The following is a 15,731-nucleotide window of genomic DNA, read 5'->3' as shown; positions in this document are numbered from 1 at the left end:
TTTTCTACCATACAATCGGAGAGTTCATTACTATATGCTGGGGTAATTATGTATGTCACTTCGACGGAAAATACAATTTTATCTTTTTTCAATTCATCTAATATTATTAATAAAATAATAACACCAAAGTCTAACAACTTTACTTACAATGGAGTAATAGATATAGGAGAAAAGCAACTGGTTCCCTCCACTTGCATTCTTAAGTTTTCTCTATTAATTTAATACCGCAAATGATGCAAATTTATATCTTCGTGTCGCAGTTAATTCTAGTTCAAACATAACTGTTTCAAGCTATATTCTAAAACTCTGATATATCTCTGACCCAAGATTAGCGGATTTTTATATTTAATTCTTCGATCTCGTGTAATCTCACTACTAGAATTTCAATTGTAAAAATGAAGCAAAGCACATTGTCATTTTTTGTCGAAACATAAACATTGAAATTCGAGACTTCTTGGAACTGTCTACCTGTTTATTAATATCATCCCACTAAATGTGTCGAATTATATTCTTCATCCCATTTTGGACATTCTAATAAATAAATAGAGATTCAAGCTGGAATAACTTACGCATTCTCGCGTAGATTCTGATGAGACATTGTGACTTGAATGAACCCCTTGACAGTATAAAAGTAAACAACAGGTTGTGGAAAAGAGGGTGAAACATCAACACAGCAAGCTTCTGTGTCGAGCGACATCGAAAACGGAGAAATAACATCACTAAAGTTGTCACAAATAATATCATTTATCAATCATCTGGAACTTACGAAAGCTGTAGCATATATGTCTAGTCCGATTGTGTCAATGATATAACACATTAGATCTTTTAGGTCGCGGTGCATAAACAACCCCGTTATATATCTATTTATCTATCCAAATAATCAATTTTTAAAAAAATATCAATATTCGTAAAATTTAGAAAAGTTAATTGCATGCCAAAAAAATATTCCTTCGATGTTTGTTTAAGTTATTTTAAATGTATTAGATTCAGACACAATTAATGATGAACAGATTATAACATACTTAAAATATACAGAATATACTGTTTGCAAAGTTTTTTTGAAATAGAATGTTCCTTTACTTATAAACAAACTTTTTCAAATATCACATACTTGTCCTCTTTTCTTTCAGTGAACTAGAACAAAAAGTAATCAAAGCTACATCTACAGCATTGAATAAATCGCGAAGCAAGCTGGTTCTTATACTAGGTGGCGTTTGAGGTGAGTTCAGATGAATAATTATTCTCAGTTTGAAACTACTAGTTATTTTTTTGTTATGCTGAAACATATTCATGGTTAGTTAGTGAAGACGATACATTTCTAGGAATTTTGGTGCTATTCAGCTTATTGTGATAAATTTTCATGTACTGTTTATGTTCATTGGATTGAATATCACTGATTATTCTTAACTAATAATAATATTTTTTGTGAAGAAAAATGTAATACAACTAAAAAATTGAAAGGAAATAACTGTTTGGAAAATATAGATTTACTTACTAAATATATTCCTTAAGTATGCAAAATTGTTTTAAGAGAAATAGGGAAATGAAAAGGGAATCTCAAACACCAGATTCATTATTGGAAAATAGGATAAAGGGAACGGAACGACCGTGACACGACGGAATTTCAATCGTGTTTAGGAATTTGTGATGGAAATCAATTGATTTAAAGTATTTAAAAGTTTAATGATATGGTCAAAGGAAGCAATTGAAAATAAACTGTAAGCAAATTACAGTCTATAGTAATTTAAGAGGAATATTCGAAAGTACTAGGTAAACATAGAAAATAAATTTCAAATATCTTGAGAACAATGAAATCTGGATAAACAAGATGTGTGCAATGCTGATTGCAATTAGAATAAATACATAGACATGCTAGTATCTTAATGTTATTGAAACCATTTTATCTGAGGCAATTCTGGAACGAATTTGCTTTACATTCTGTGGAATTGAAGAGATTGATTAACGAAAAGGCAATTTGCCGATCGTACCATCTGGCGATGAGTGACTGACAACAATCTAGAGTCTAGATTGAGTGAACTGAATATTATTCGAAAAGAGATAATCATGGTCACGACTTTCCTTGAAGAATAAAACATTAGTTGAAATTGCAATGCAATCTATTGAGAAATTAAGTATCTGAAATATGTTTTCAAATTCTTAACGATTCTTAATTAGTTTTGATAATTAATTAGTAAATTTGTCGTATGGAATTAGAGAGCCAGAACTTCACTTTAAAAGATCCGCATGGGTCTCGCGAGCCATACGTTGCCGATTCCTGAACCATTAAATTCAGGAATTCAATATTTTCTAGCTTCAATCTGTCTTAAATGCTTGAAGTATATAACAAAATTATTTCCTTGATAGTTTTATATTTTATCTGTCATTATTTGTAAGTATTATAGACGATGTTGGAGCGATCGACTGATAACGAATTTGTATTTATCAACAGAAGCTCTCAGATCTCTTAGTCATCCGTGGATACATCATATGATATTTCAATACATACACTTATTGGTTTATTTATTTTTTTATTGGTATATTTGCAAAGAACATGCGATCTTGATCTCACCTAAGAAAATTCTGGGACAGTATTTCATCCAAAAATTACGTGAAACTATAAAGAAAAATTTATCAAAAGCTGCCAAAGATATTCATTATAATAGGAGATTTGCAAAATCTCGTAATGTTTCCAAAGAAACATGGTCCATTAGGATTGATCTGAGAAATAAGGCTTCTTATTAGAGCATAATCTCTACTCCATCTGATAACCCCAATCATTACTTTGTGAATGTAGCCAGAAATTTATCAAATTCTATAACTCCTTCCAATGAATCGCTTCCATATCTCCCTGATGCTAGTGCTAACTTATATAACAAAGCTTCGCAGTACAATAATTGACATTGACAAAAATAAAAACTCATCTGAAATTGAAGACTTACATTAAATATGTTTTCGAGTCTGCCCAATTGCACATTAAAACACCTTACCACTTTAATGACCGCTTAATTTAAAAATAGTACTTCTCTCAATTGCCTTGAGACAGCTATAATTATACCTTTGCATAAAGGAGGAGATAAAAATCAAGCATCGAATCATCTCCCAATTGCACTCCTTTCCACGTTATCTAAGATCATAGAAAGATTAGTCAAACATAAGCTTTAATCATTTCTGTTTCAATATAAAATACTTACTACCCTATTCAATTTGGGTATTTAAGTAACAAATGCACAAATGTTGCTATATTCCCCAGCTTAAATAAAGTCTACTTTAGCCTAAACAGCCATCACTTCACTGCAGCAACTTTTTGTGATTTTTCTCAGGCTTTCGATTCTGTTAATCATGAAGTCAGTTTGTAAGGGTTGATACAAAAATGTCTTCTTGCAAGCCAATAGAATGTGGAGTGCCACAAGGCTAAGTACTAGGCCCTATTTTGTTTCTTCTGTTTATAAACGACATCGCCTATCAACAGATAAGTAGTGAAATATGTCTATTTGCAGATGACAATAGTTTCTTTTGGAGCAACCCTGATCTCACTGCACTTCATAGGACCATATCTAGTGATATAATCACCATCAAATCATGGTGTGGTTCTAATCTTCTTCTTCTTATTTTAAGACTGTGTCTTGTGTTTTCAAAGAGGCAGCCTGAGTTGTGACTGCGAGGACCAGCTCTCATACCAGCGCTTTGGTGGTCTTCCAGGCGGTCTACTTGTATTGGGTCTCTCTTCCTTTGCGATTTTCGCCAGTCGATCGTTGTTCATTCTATTGACATGATCTCTCCATGCTCTTCTTCTAGGTCTGGCCCATCTCACTATATCCGGAACGTCACACATTCTTCTGATTTCATTGCTCCTTATTCTGTCCCTTAGTGTTTTCCCTGTGATTGAGCGTAATGTCTTCATCTCGGTTGTTCTAAGAAGCCGTTTAGTAGTTGCAGTCTCCGCCCTCGTTTCTATGGCGTATGTCATTACTGGTCTGACACAAGTTTTATATATCCGTGTTTTGCTTTCGATATTTAAAAATTTATCCTGTTATCCTAGATGCTGCTGTTGTTTGCGTTTTGACTTCTTGTTTCAAGTTCCTATTGCTCGTGATGTTAACCCCTAAATATTTAAAAGACATAACCTGTTCTACACTTTTATTATAAATTGTCAGTTTGCATCTTCTTGGTTCTCTCGCTATTGTCAAGGATTGTGTCTTTTGTTTCGATGTGATCATATTGAATTCTCCTGCAACTGTTTCAAATCTGTGTAGCAGTTTTTGCAGATTATCCTCATCTTCAGATATCACAACCGCGTCATCAGCGTAGCAAACTATCTTAAACTCATGTTTTCCCATTCTGTATCCTCTGCTTGCCGTTTTGACTTCTTTTATGATTTCGTCCATTATAATGTTGAAGAGTATTGGGCTGAGACTATCTCCTTGTCTGATCCCTGTTGATACTGGAATTTTACTGGAGAGTTCGTTGTTTACTCTTACATATGTGCTATTTCCGTTGTTCATGTCCCTAATGATGTCTATTGTCCTTTGGTTTACGCCTCGTTTTTTTAGTAGCTCAATGACGTCATGTAATCTCACTCATAGACTTAACAAAAGCATTTGACAGAGTGAGTGAGGTTCTAATCTTCTCTGTCTCAACGTTACTAAAACCAAAGTTTTATCATATAAAAATACATTGCATTTTTTTTATTATATAACACTATCATTGATTAACTGTAAAATTCATAGGGCTTGTTGTGGACAATTCCTTGAAATGGGATTTACATTTGCCGCCTTATCTAAAAAATTCAGTTCCTCCTGTTTTGCGCTAAGATCAGAAGAACTTATCCACCTCCTTAACAGTTTATTATGGCCTTATGCGACTCAATTTGAGCGAATCTTCAAACAACAAAAAAGAGAGTTGTTAGATATTTACTCGGAATAAACAGCGAGGCTCACTGCAAGGTCTTTTTTGAAACATTAAAAATTCTGACTCTTCCTTCCTTATTTATCTTTGAATCCGTTTGCCTAATTCGTAAGCACATTTCTCCAATTTGAAAAAAGTCTTTGCACGGATATTAATTAGTACCAGTTACTATTAAGTACCTATAATTTTGTTACTCATGTGGTGGATTTCTTCTGTATATTGAAATTTTATTTTATTTATAGCTTTATTCAGTTACTTTTATGTTTGTTTTTGTTTTCACCAGCTTTTTTGTACAAATTGTAACAATTTTTTGACAGTACAGCATTTATCTCTAATTGCACACAACTCTTGTGACAATCGTTAGCTTTTTTATCCAAACGCAGACAAGAGCAGCCTCGAGTTATCAGTATTAATACTAATAAAAAAATTCTTCTCTCCTAATTTTATGGTGTGTATACGTCAGCCGAACAGGAATTGAATTTATAGATGAAGATGCTTCTGGCCAAGGCATGAAGGAAAGGGACTTTTTAATACCTTTCCACTGTTTATGAGGGATAGCTTATTTGAATGTTTTCAAGAGTGAGATCTATATGAAAGGTACAACTTCATCAGGAACTTTCTACAAATTTTGTAGTTTCCATTGTTATATCTTATATCTAATACTTCAACTCAATTTTTGGATATGAAATGGTGGATCGAAATGGTTTTTCTGGTACAGTACACTATAGTTGGCAAAAGCAAAATACAAATACAAATTTGGGGACTTGGAAATGCAGATCTAGCCGCGAATGTTTGGTATAACTTACGTCGACACCTATGAAATAAGTAGGTCCTCAGAAGAGAGAAAAGATTTTCATGAATATCAATAAGAGAAGCGTAGACGCTTTTGCTAGAATCTATATGGCACTGAAATGAGAAGCATTAGGAAAATTCATGAATCGAATGTAATGACGAGTGAAAGTTTGAAATTTTTTCTTACTTATGCCATTCTTTGTTTTTATTTATTTATAGTCACATCAACTTGAAAGGTTATTAGTGACCTGTCAGTTGTTCACAATTTATGATACAGTTCAGTGTCTTTTAGATATTTGTTTAAGTTTGTGGTAATACAATTATTGTTAAGTAGAGAAATTATGGTGTTTGGAAAGTTGTTAGCTAGTCTTTCGTTTTTGTACAGTTCAACTATGAACGTTTTACGTTTAGATTAACTTTACAAGTTTCGGATATTGGTGGCTTTTCTCAATTAAATAGATATGAGTGTGTCACTTTGGAGTGCCCTAGCCTTACACGATCGATTTTTATTTAGACTGTACGATTTTTGAAGTTGTTTTTCCATGGTTGGATGGATGGTTTTATAGATTTTATAGGTTTTATAGATGGTTTTATAGATAATACTGACTGCGATCTGTTCCTATTACTTTGTCACTTGAACTCAACTTTTGTTTTGATTGTCCCTTTAAAATCATTTGCCATCACTTCCCGTACAATTGTTGCTTCGTTATCTGCTGCTTGTTTCTTTGGCACATTTGTCTGCTTTTTCGTTTTCTGGGGAGGTCATGGGAGCCAAATAATTTATACGTTTGCTTTGGATTGGTGGATAAGGTGTAATTGAGTTTTACTAAGGATACCTATAGGGTGTTTGGGAAAAAGTTGTTGTAATGGTTTGTATTGAGCTCATGGAGCTTGTAACTACGGCTGTTGTATTGTATTGATTTCTTCTAGTGATGATAGGTGCCTGTAATATGGCATAGAGTTCTCCAGTATGGACTCTATTATGTGAAGATAGTTTTAATGTGTGAATTTCGTTCTCCAATACCATTGTAGCTCCTAGATCATTAGGTGTTTTGGATGCGTCAGTGTATAGAAAAAAGTATTCTTTAAAACATACTTCCGTAAGAGTACAGAACGATTGTGTTGTTAGAGAACAGTTTTTTTCTTCTTTTTTAAAGGACTTCATGTTGGCGTTGATGATGGGAATAGGGATTACCCAATGAAGGGGAATATTTATCTTGATTGAAGAGAAATCTGGTAATTCAAGTGCCAGGGTGTTTGTGTTGTGGCGAATAGTTGGTTGTTTTCGAATAGGTGTTTAAAGCGATCTGTATTAATTTTTTGATTGACAGGGTTATTTTTATTGGACAGGACTGATGTTGCATACTTAGTTAGATTCTTCGGCGTCGGAGAGGTGATACTCCAGTGAGACAGTAAAAGCTTTTAATTGGTGTTGTTCGAACAACACACCGGTAGCGATTCTTAGTGCAGTACTTTGCAATATGTCAAATTGTTTAATATAATATGTTTTTTCACATGATGCATAGAAGATGGAGCCGTAGTCGATTCTTGATCTTACGAGTGTCTTATATAGGTTTATCAGACACAAAGAATCAGCACCATATTTATGATTGGCTGTTGCTTTTGATAAATTAATGTCGTTTTGGCATACTTTCTTGAGGTGATTAATGTGTTGTTTCCATGTAAGTTTTTATCGAAGATAATGCTCAGAAACTTAATACTTTCCATAAATCCTAAATTTATACCTTTCAAGAAGATACGAAAAACCGCTTATCTGGGCCACATATACCGTGACAACAAGTATGATATACTGAAATTGATAATAAAAGGAAAAATCGAAAGAAAACGTAGACCTGGTCGCAGACAACATACGCGATTGCACAATTATGAACACATCATCTTTAATTCACGCCACACAAGATCGAAATAAGTATGCTGAAATTGTCGCCAGCTTTTATTAAATGGAGATGCACCTGATGAAGAAGAAGCAGTTTGATCAGCAACATGAAAGCTGGCGGGCGTTAATTCAAATATTCTAGATAATATGAAATTAAATTAACATTAATATAGCGATAACCGCGTTCGATATATTTTATCTGTCCCAAGGTATCTTGAGAAATTACAGTAATTTCTCTTTGAACGTCTAGTGGGCTGATGAAGTAACCTGTTACCTAAAAATGTTACACCAGAATCTGAATGTTCTAGATTTGTATATCAGACCGCGTTATGGCAACTGGCTAATAAATAAGATACAAGACGATCCTGAATAACCTCAACAAATTTTGTGGACAGATGAGGCTACATTTCATAGTAATTATAAAGTCGATTTGTCCAAAACGATGATCCAACATCGTTTGTCTGTGAATATATGAGGACATATAATTAAACAATTTTTTAATAAGTCAGTTAATTTAGACTTTATGATCTAATTACCATTGTGGTTGCCTGGTCTATTATTCCATATATGTTCGGCATTTTTTGAATAAGACAAAGCCGGACAGGTGCATAAGACGTGCAAGTTCATTTATTTGGTCACTCAGATCTCCAGACCTTGCTTGCTTAGTTATTTTTTGTGGAGTTTAATGAATTATCACATATCTACCAATAGACCCTTAACAAGAGATGATATGATTGAAAGAATACGACAGGCGAAGTATTTGAATGACAAAAATTGAAACTGCTGTTCTATGTTCCCGCCAGAGACTGATTTCATGTATATAAAATTATGGATGACTTAGTAAACCCTTAGGGAGCCAATAATTACGTAATTAGTTAACTACGTTGTTAATTATTATATTTTTCACATCGTTTATTTAATCATTCGTTCTCATTGTTGATAATATTAGCTTTACATAATAAGATATTATGAGAACAGCTCAAATTACTGCAGGTAGGTTAATGTAAGAACTTTCTATGCAAAATTAATTTCCAATTTCCGTTTGGGCTTATCAGGGAAAGACAAAAAAATTCTGGATGGGATTGTCATAATTTTATTAATTTAATTGCTGGACAAAAGCTTTCTTAAACAACATCAGGTTTATAGAAATCGGCTAAGCAGAACCAGATTTACAGGCATTGCCACAATTCCCACTTTCCCTACCTGTTACTAGAAGAGATAAATTGAGTTTTGTGAATTGAATAATGCACTGAATTTGTGGAACAATTCCAGTATCGAATATAAGGTCGCTTAGTTGTGTGAATTTGAAAAAGTTAGCTTGTTTAATTTTATTTTATATTCTATATACTTGTTTACTGGGGCCGCTTATAGTATTTTTTTTCCTGAAGATATATTATAATCAGTTCCTAAGTATGGCCGTCGCGTCGTTCTTAGTTACCCACCCGGTATTTCGCGATCTTAGTATATAAACTCGTGAGATAACCAATAGAGTAAAAAATTTCAACCGAACGTGTATGTACAGCAAGGTTATATCTGCAAGGTGGGTGTAGCCATTGCTTGATCCGTATCAAAAGCTCGCTAGCTAAAGAAAAACATTTTTAAAAATGAAATAGTCACTGTAGAGTATATTTTTGATGTCGTTTCCACCAATCGATCGATATTTAAATAAGTTTTTTTTTTTATTTTCATGTATTGGATTTACGATTATATGTAAAAAATATTTTCAGTTCTAATGAGTCACTTTGGGACTCTACAAAAAATATGAATCCAAGAATTATTATGTATTTTATATTTGTATTCTTATTTTGATTACCCTTCAGTGAATTCCGCTGATCTACTATGAGATTAATGTTTATGGGGAATGATTTAATACCACCATAAATAATAAAAGCTCGGAAATAATTGCCATTTGAGACTAAGCTGAGCTAAGAGAGATTGATTGTATCTGAGTTTGTCTCTCTCAGTTTCCTTTTTATTCGTTTTGAGATAGCAATATTTTTTTCGTCACAATTTAAATTATATGACAAATGGGAAATAAAATGTCTCAAAATTGAATATATTTTTCCGAGTTAATGCTTAATTGATATAGTCCTATTTTTTCGAAATATCTCTTTTAAAGTATGTGAGTCATTAATTCAATTTTAAAGACAACAATACAACGACAAAATGTGATATTTGTTTTTACTGATGTGTCCATTAAGTGGTATTTTCCATTGTTGATTTTGAAACACCTGTTAATGCAATATTTGTCCCATTTAATGATACTTTCAAATGATTTAATTTCATAATGTCAATCGTAGGCCAGGTACCAGCCGAGTTCTCGGAAAATTTTTATAATCGAAGTCAAGTTTTTTGAAAGTTGGTATAACCTTCTTCAAAATATTATGTGCTGAAGAGTGATTTTGCCTTGGAGGTGAAAGCAACCCCTTATTGGAGAGGAGAATTTATTTCATCAAGGTTATCTCATAAGTGAATGGATTGACAATGGTTTATTTCACAAAGGTATAGAGCAATAAAACATCATTTGATATACAAAGGGACTACAGAGTTACTCAACGAATATTTGAGCCACTTTCATAGTTTTGCATTGATTTCATTGTAAAATTCTTTCTTTTTATCAAGTCCAAGTAGTACCACCCGGGTGGGGGTCAATATACTCGTGAAAAGGAAATAATTTCATTTTAACAGAACAAAAATTAGGCATTATGTACATAGTATTAGGTACACTCATTTTTTATTGAACATTATACAAAAAATACAATATACAGAAATTAATTTATAAAAAATAATAATATTCTTCGTCATCTGAGGAACTGTCATCTCCTCTTGACTATTTCAAGACCTACACCTATGGCCGACACCGAAAATGAGCCGAACTGGATGGAATTCCTCATTTTATTACTCTATACAACTTCTACTTCATAAAGTTTTTTCTAAAATTGATATTTTTAGAGTTATTGAAGATTTTTCTTTTAAAAATGCATATTTTTTACTGTTTTTCATGAATTTCATGAACCGAAGTGATTCGTTTTCTAGAGACTGTAAATTTAATGTAATATTTCAAATATTGATTGTAGGGTTTTTCCTGCCAAAAGTTTTGAGCTTTTTTGAATCTATGTATCATAAAAATTGAAGGAGATACATTCGTGTTCCAAAAGTTTCTAACTTGAAAATTGAGTTAGCTATTATGGAAAAACCAAATCTTTTATTTTTCAAAATTTCGGAGCACAAATTTTGAACCATTGGAAAAAGGGAAACGTGGAGCGTACAATCGAGTCACAGTTGTCACCAACGAAATGATGAAGAAGATATTAGTCGTGATGGAAGATAATTATTCGAATTGGTTTTTGATATCATTTTTTGAATGAAAAATATCTTTATTTTTATTTTTTTTATTATTTCAAATAATTTTTAATTATAAAAGAATCGTTAAGATTATTTTTTAGCTTTTTATATGATTAGGGAATGAGTTGAAAGGGTGGTATGGATCTGTCGATCATAAATTCACGAATACTACATTTATTTTACCTACAGGTATAACATGCAAAAAATCTGAAATGATAAGTGTCTTTACAAAAAGCTTTTTATTTTACTTCCCTTTTTGGATGGTCTTTGGAAGGCATGCATTATTCCGATTAATCATAAACTTGTTTGATAATATCAACAGATGTATAAATAATTCATATAAACTGTTATTTACCTAAATACATCGAAATTTTTAAATTTATTACGATAAGAGTGTAGTTTTCACCCTTTAAAAATGAGAGGCACCCTTTGAAACAGGGTAGATTTTGAATGAAGTGGTAAGTAGAGCATAAATCCACGTTTTCATAGAAATTGACGTTGATTAACAAAATTCAACAGTTTTAAAGTTTTTCATCGCTGGCTCCTGGTCTGTCGGCTCTACTTTAGCTTATCGTTGTGGTAAAGTAGTTTGGTTGTATAGACACTTCCAATACCTTGAAAGAATCAATAACTCGTCGTCAGATTTAGTTCGAATAGTTATAAACAGAGTATCGTTTTCAAAAACCTTTTTTTTCAGTGCTTATTAGGAGTAACAAGTAATTTTCAATAAATTTATATCTCAATTCCCGTTGCACAGTAGCTGCTAGGTTTAGGCAGTGAAAAATACTGCTTCAAAGAGCCTTAAAACGCCAGTACTCAACATCCTCCCCAATTTAATCCTAACAAAATCTGAATTATTTTTATTTTCTAAATGATTTGTCTTCGTTGAGTGCCTTCCAATACGCAGTAATGTAATTTTTTTTCTAGAGCTATAACACAAAACTCGAGTACCTTAATCGTTTTTGATTTATTTCCTCACCTAATTAAACAATGACTCCATTGTGTTACAACTGTAGTTATTATTCAATAAATCCGGTCTCCTATGATTATCAAACTTCTAGTATTGATAGCTCGATTTACTTATAATTACTTATAATTACAAAATCTTTTACAAAATCCTTCAATTAACAACGAAAGTTAATATTTGCTTCACACCTTCTGAAAAGAATGTAAATACCTTTGTTATATAATGTTATGCCGAGTTGTCGTGATTTGATTACCCTTGATGTAGGGTAACACTTGCAATGCAAGCTTAACGAGCAATTGGGTTCGGAACCCCGGTGTTAGTTAGTCCTTCAGAAAGGAAGAGCACAATTAAACGAAGATCGTCGAGATGAATTAATTTGGTGGTAAGCTTGAGGCGACATGTCGAATAATCGACAAGGAAGAGGGAAATGATTAGGATATATTATGAGCTGTCGGAAATATTTATTACACTACTGACAATAAAACTATACATATAACAAAAATTACTATTATGAAAACGGTATGGAACTATTAGATAGATTAAACTGCTTATAATTTTTGGATTCATAAATTGATTTACGTCTAGTCTTATAGCGAAAATTACAACAACGGACTAATAGGTTAAGAGTTCTCACTCGATGAGACTTCTTATCGGTTACATAATCAACAGCGTAGCTGCATTCAAATTTAAAAGGGTACTTGATATTACGGTCGGACTGGTCGGGTATCATCCATGAAGCAGACAGGTGCCGGTTCGGTTTTTCTAGCTCGTAATGTGAAATTCAAGTTATAGTGTTGCCTTAAACTCACTCGGCACTCTTAATCTCTCCTCCGCCAAACTGACCTCTCTTCACTCCTTCCCTCTTTTGAGCAAATCAATTCATAGGCCTAGCGCCGCGACAGTTACTTACATTAATAACTTCATATTGAAAGATTAATCCATTTGATTCAACGAATATAATATATTAAATTAGAAATCAATTCTATCGCCCCAAATTCATCAGAGAAAAACTTGCTAAAATTAGATGGATGAAAGGCGTTTCGATTTGAGGCTAGGCTTAGGTTGCCTATACTGTTTCTGTGAACAACCTTACCAATTAAACAAATCATGTATACCGGCTGCCTAGTGATATGTTACAATGTGTGATTGATATTTTTATTGTATCTTAATGGAATTTTTGAATGACATCCAAATTGTAGTTCATGTTATTTGTCACGTAATTTCGCTATTATCTATGAAAGTCCCAGAAAAAGTATAATGTATAATTTGCATGAAATGCATATACTATTTTTTATTGAGAATAAATATTGCGAAAATTGTTTCTTCATTTTGGTGTTAATAAAAAAGGTCTTTGAAGAACCAGTGAACGCACATAAAAAATTGATAGAGAAAATTGTGAATTTATATTGTATATACCAGAGCATAGTGGCGCATTCGTTTGCAAAATTGTTGTAATTTTTTTTTAAACGTCCCGGAGGCGTTCCTGATTAAAAAAGTGTAAGATGACAACTTCGATCACCAAAAAAAAGTATAAAATATTTCAATAATCAATGAAAATCTCATTACACATAACAATAAGTTGTAAAATTCAATAGGTTAATATTAGAAGCAGTAAGAATATTTTTTGAACGTATTACTGCTGAAAAATAGCAAACAATTTTTTAAGCGCGTCGTCGGCCTTTCTCTCAATCATCTTATACATTGAGATGGCAGTGAGATAGAAATACTCTCTCAAAAGTGTTATACGAGGTATATTTTTTAAGTAAGTACCGTTTTGGAATTAAAAAAAGAAGTGCAAAGATATCGCAATAATTTTATTTTTACATGAAAGCCTGTACCTTAATCTACTTTTCTACATAATTTCCGTGAGGCACTTGTCATAACGTGGCACCAGGTTTTGAATACCCTTCTCATAAAATTCTGCCGCCTGACTTGTTAACCACTGTATCACAACTGTTTTGACTTCGTTATCGACGCTGACCACCCAGGTGTTTCTTCGTAGTAGCACAATGATGAAATTGTAAAGCGTCTGTTTTCTCTCACCTTTTCGTCCACTTTCTGCACCAAATCTTCATCAACGACCGAAGGACGTCCACTCTGTTCTTCATCCTGCACATTTGTGCAGCCATCTTTAAATGCTCTCACCCATTTCCTTACCATTCCATCACTCATAATGTTTTGTCCGTAAACTTCACAGATCTCACGATGAATATCGATCGGTTTTACGCCTTTAGCACTAAGAAATCGTATAACTTCACAATCGGAAGCATCTTAAATACTCAGTAAACAACGTACACAATGTAGAATCAGATTGTAATGGCGTAAGTGCGTAAACAAGAGATGTAGGCAACCAACGCGTATGTGCGGAACACCGACCTTGGGGTTGCGGCGGCGGAATCGCAAAACGGTACTTACTTAAAAAATATGTCTCGTAACATAAATAAAACATATAAAAAAACAAAATTCCTTAAATTTATTTAGGTTAATTTGCTGTAGATAATAGAAATATATAATAAAAAATTTAATAATATAACATTTCAATTTTTAGGTATATTATTTAATTCAGGAAAATTAGCATTTTCGGCGATTTTGAATTTTAGAAAATTCATAATAATTAATGGGTTGGAGATACGATAATACAGACTTTTTTCATTCGAAATATTGTGAATAATATAAAAAAAATTGATTTATTGCCAAAAATGCATGTTTTTCTGGCTCATTCAGTTTTTTGTTTCGAACATCAAAATCAAGTGTCATCTTATACTTTTATAATCAAGAACACCTCCCAGACATTAAAAAAAAAAAATAACGACTCAAAACAATTTTGCAAATGAATGCGTTACCATACCCTGCAGTAATAGGTATATTATTCTCATCTCCCAAAATCTCCAAGCTTAAAATTATTCATTCAATTAGAAATGATATGATATATTATTATAACAATATTAACATAAAAGGAAATAGAACAGAAATATTTTCTTTCATTTTTCTTGATAATTATGAAACTGGCATTATTAGAAAAATTTTTAATTATGGTTATGGTTTTACGCCCCTGCAGCACGTGTTCGCGCGTAGAATTCGTTGACAGAAATGTTCAGTCTCTCCGCAGCATACACAGCGGTATAAACATATAATTTTTTGTTACCAGTTTTTTTAAAAGGTAATTTCCTTTATTAGTAAAAAAACTTTCATTTCTAGCGACAATAGCTTGATTTATATTTTCAAAAAATTTTTGAGTCATCATCTAATTTTTTGAAATTTTCAATATAACAATAAACAAAAAAAGGATTATATGCGTGATGACCTTTTCCAATCAATTCATAAGTGAAATATAGTCGTTCAAATCACGTAGAATCCAAAAATTGTTTGATATCATTAGGTTTATGTTCCTTATGAATTATTCATAGTTGTTAGTATTCACTGGGACCATTGTTGGTTTCTCGAGATATTAGAGACATCGAAAAGTGATACCGAATTTACGTATGTCGATATTGGATTATCATATGTAGAATGTTGCGACAAAAAATATATGCGATGTTCATCCAAGAGGATGAAAAAAAATTGATTGCTCTCTTCCTAACCCAACGTAACCTAACAAAATTATTAATTGAGGAACAAAATGAAAATGGAATTGATTTTAAATATAATTTTTGATGTTGGAACAAAAAATATCAAAACAAATTTTATTCCAGGAATTTTTGATGGTCGAATGAATATGGAATACTTTTTGGAAAAAAAGGTTTCACTTAATAAGCACTCAATTCTTATATGAAAAAAGGCACCACAGCATTTTCATTTTAATAGGGATTGCTAAATGTTAGAAAC

The 15,731-nt window shown here is 32.4% G+C and overlaps 1 protein-coding gene across 1 annotated transcript in view; it reads left to right on the top strand.

Moving 5' to 3' along the window:
- LOC130446774 (connectin-like) overlaps positions 1 to 15,731 on the top strand; it is a 776,872-nt gene that overhangs the window by 189,175 nt on the left and 571,966 nt on the right. Inside the window, exon 3 of the mRNA XM_056783223.1 lies at positions 1,131 to 1,219. The gene's annotated coding sequence lies outside the window, so the exon portion shown is untranslated. The remainder of the gene's footprint in view (positions 1 to 1,130; positions 1,220 to 15,731) is intronic.

This window comes from Diorhabda sublineata, chromosome 7, assembly GCF_026230105.1.
Source record: "Diorhabda sublineata isolate icDioSubl1.1 chromosome 7, icDioSubl1.1, whole genome shotgun sequence".
NCBI classification, from domain to species: Eukaryota; Metazoa; Arthropoda; class Insecta; order Coleoptera; family Chrysomelidae; genus Diorhabda; species Diorhabda sublineata.
This window is presented reverse-complemented; position numbering and strand designations above follow the sequence as displayed.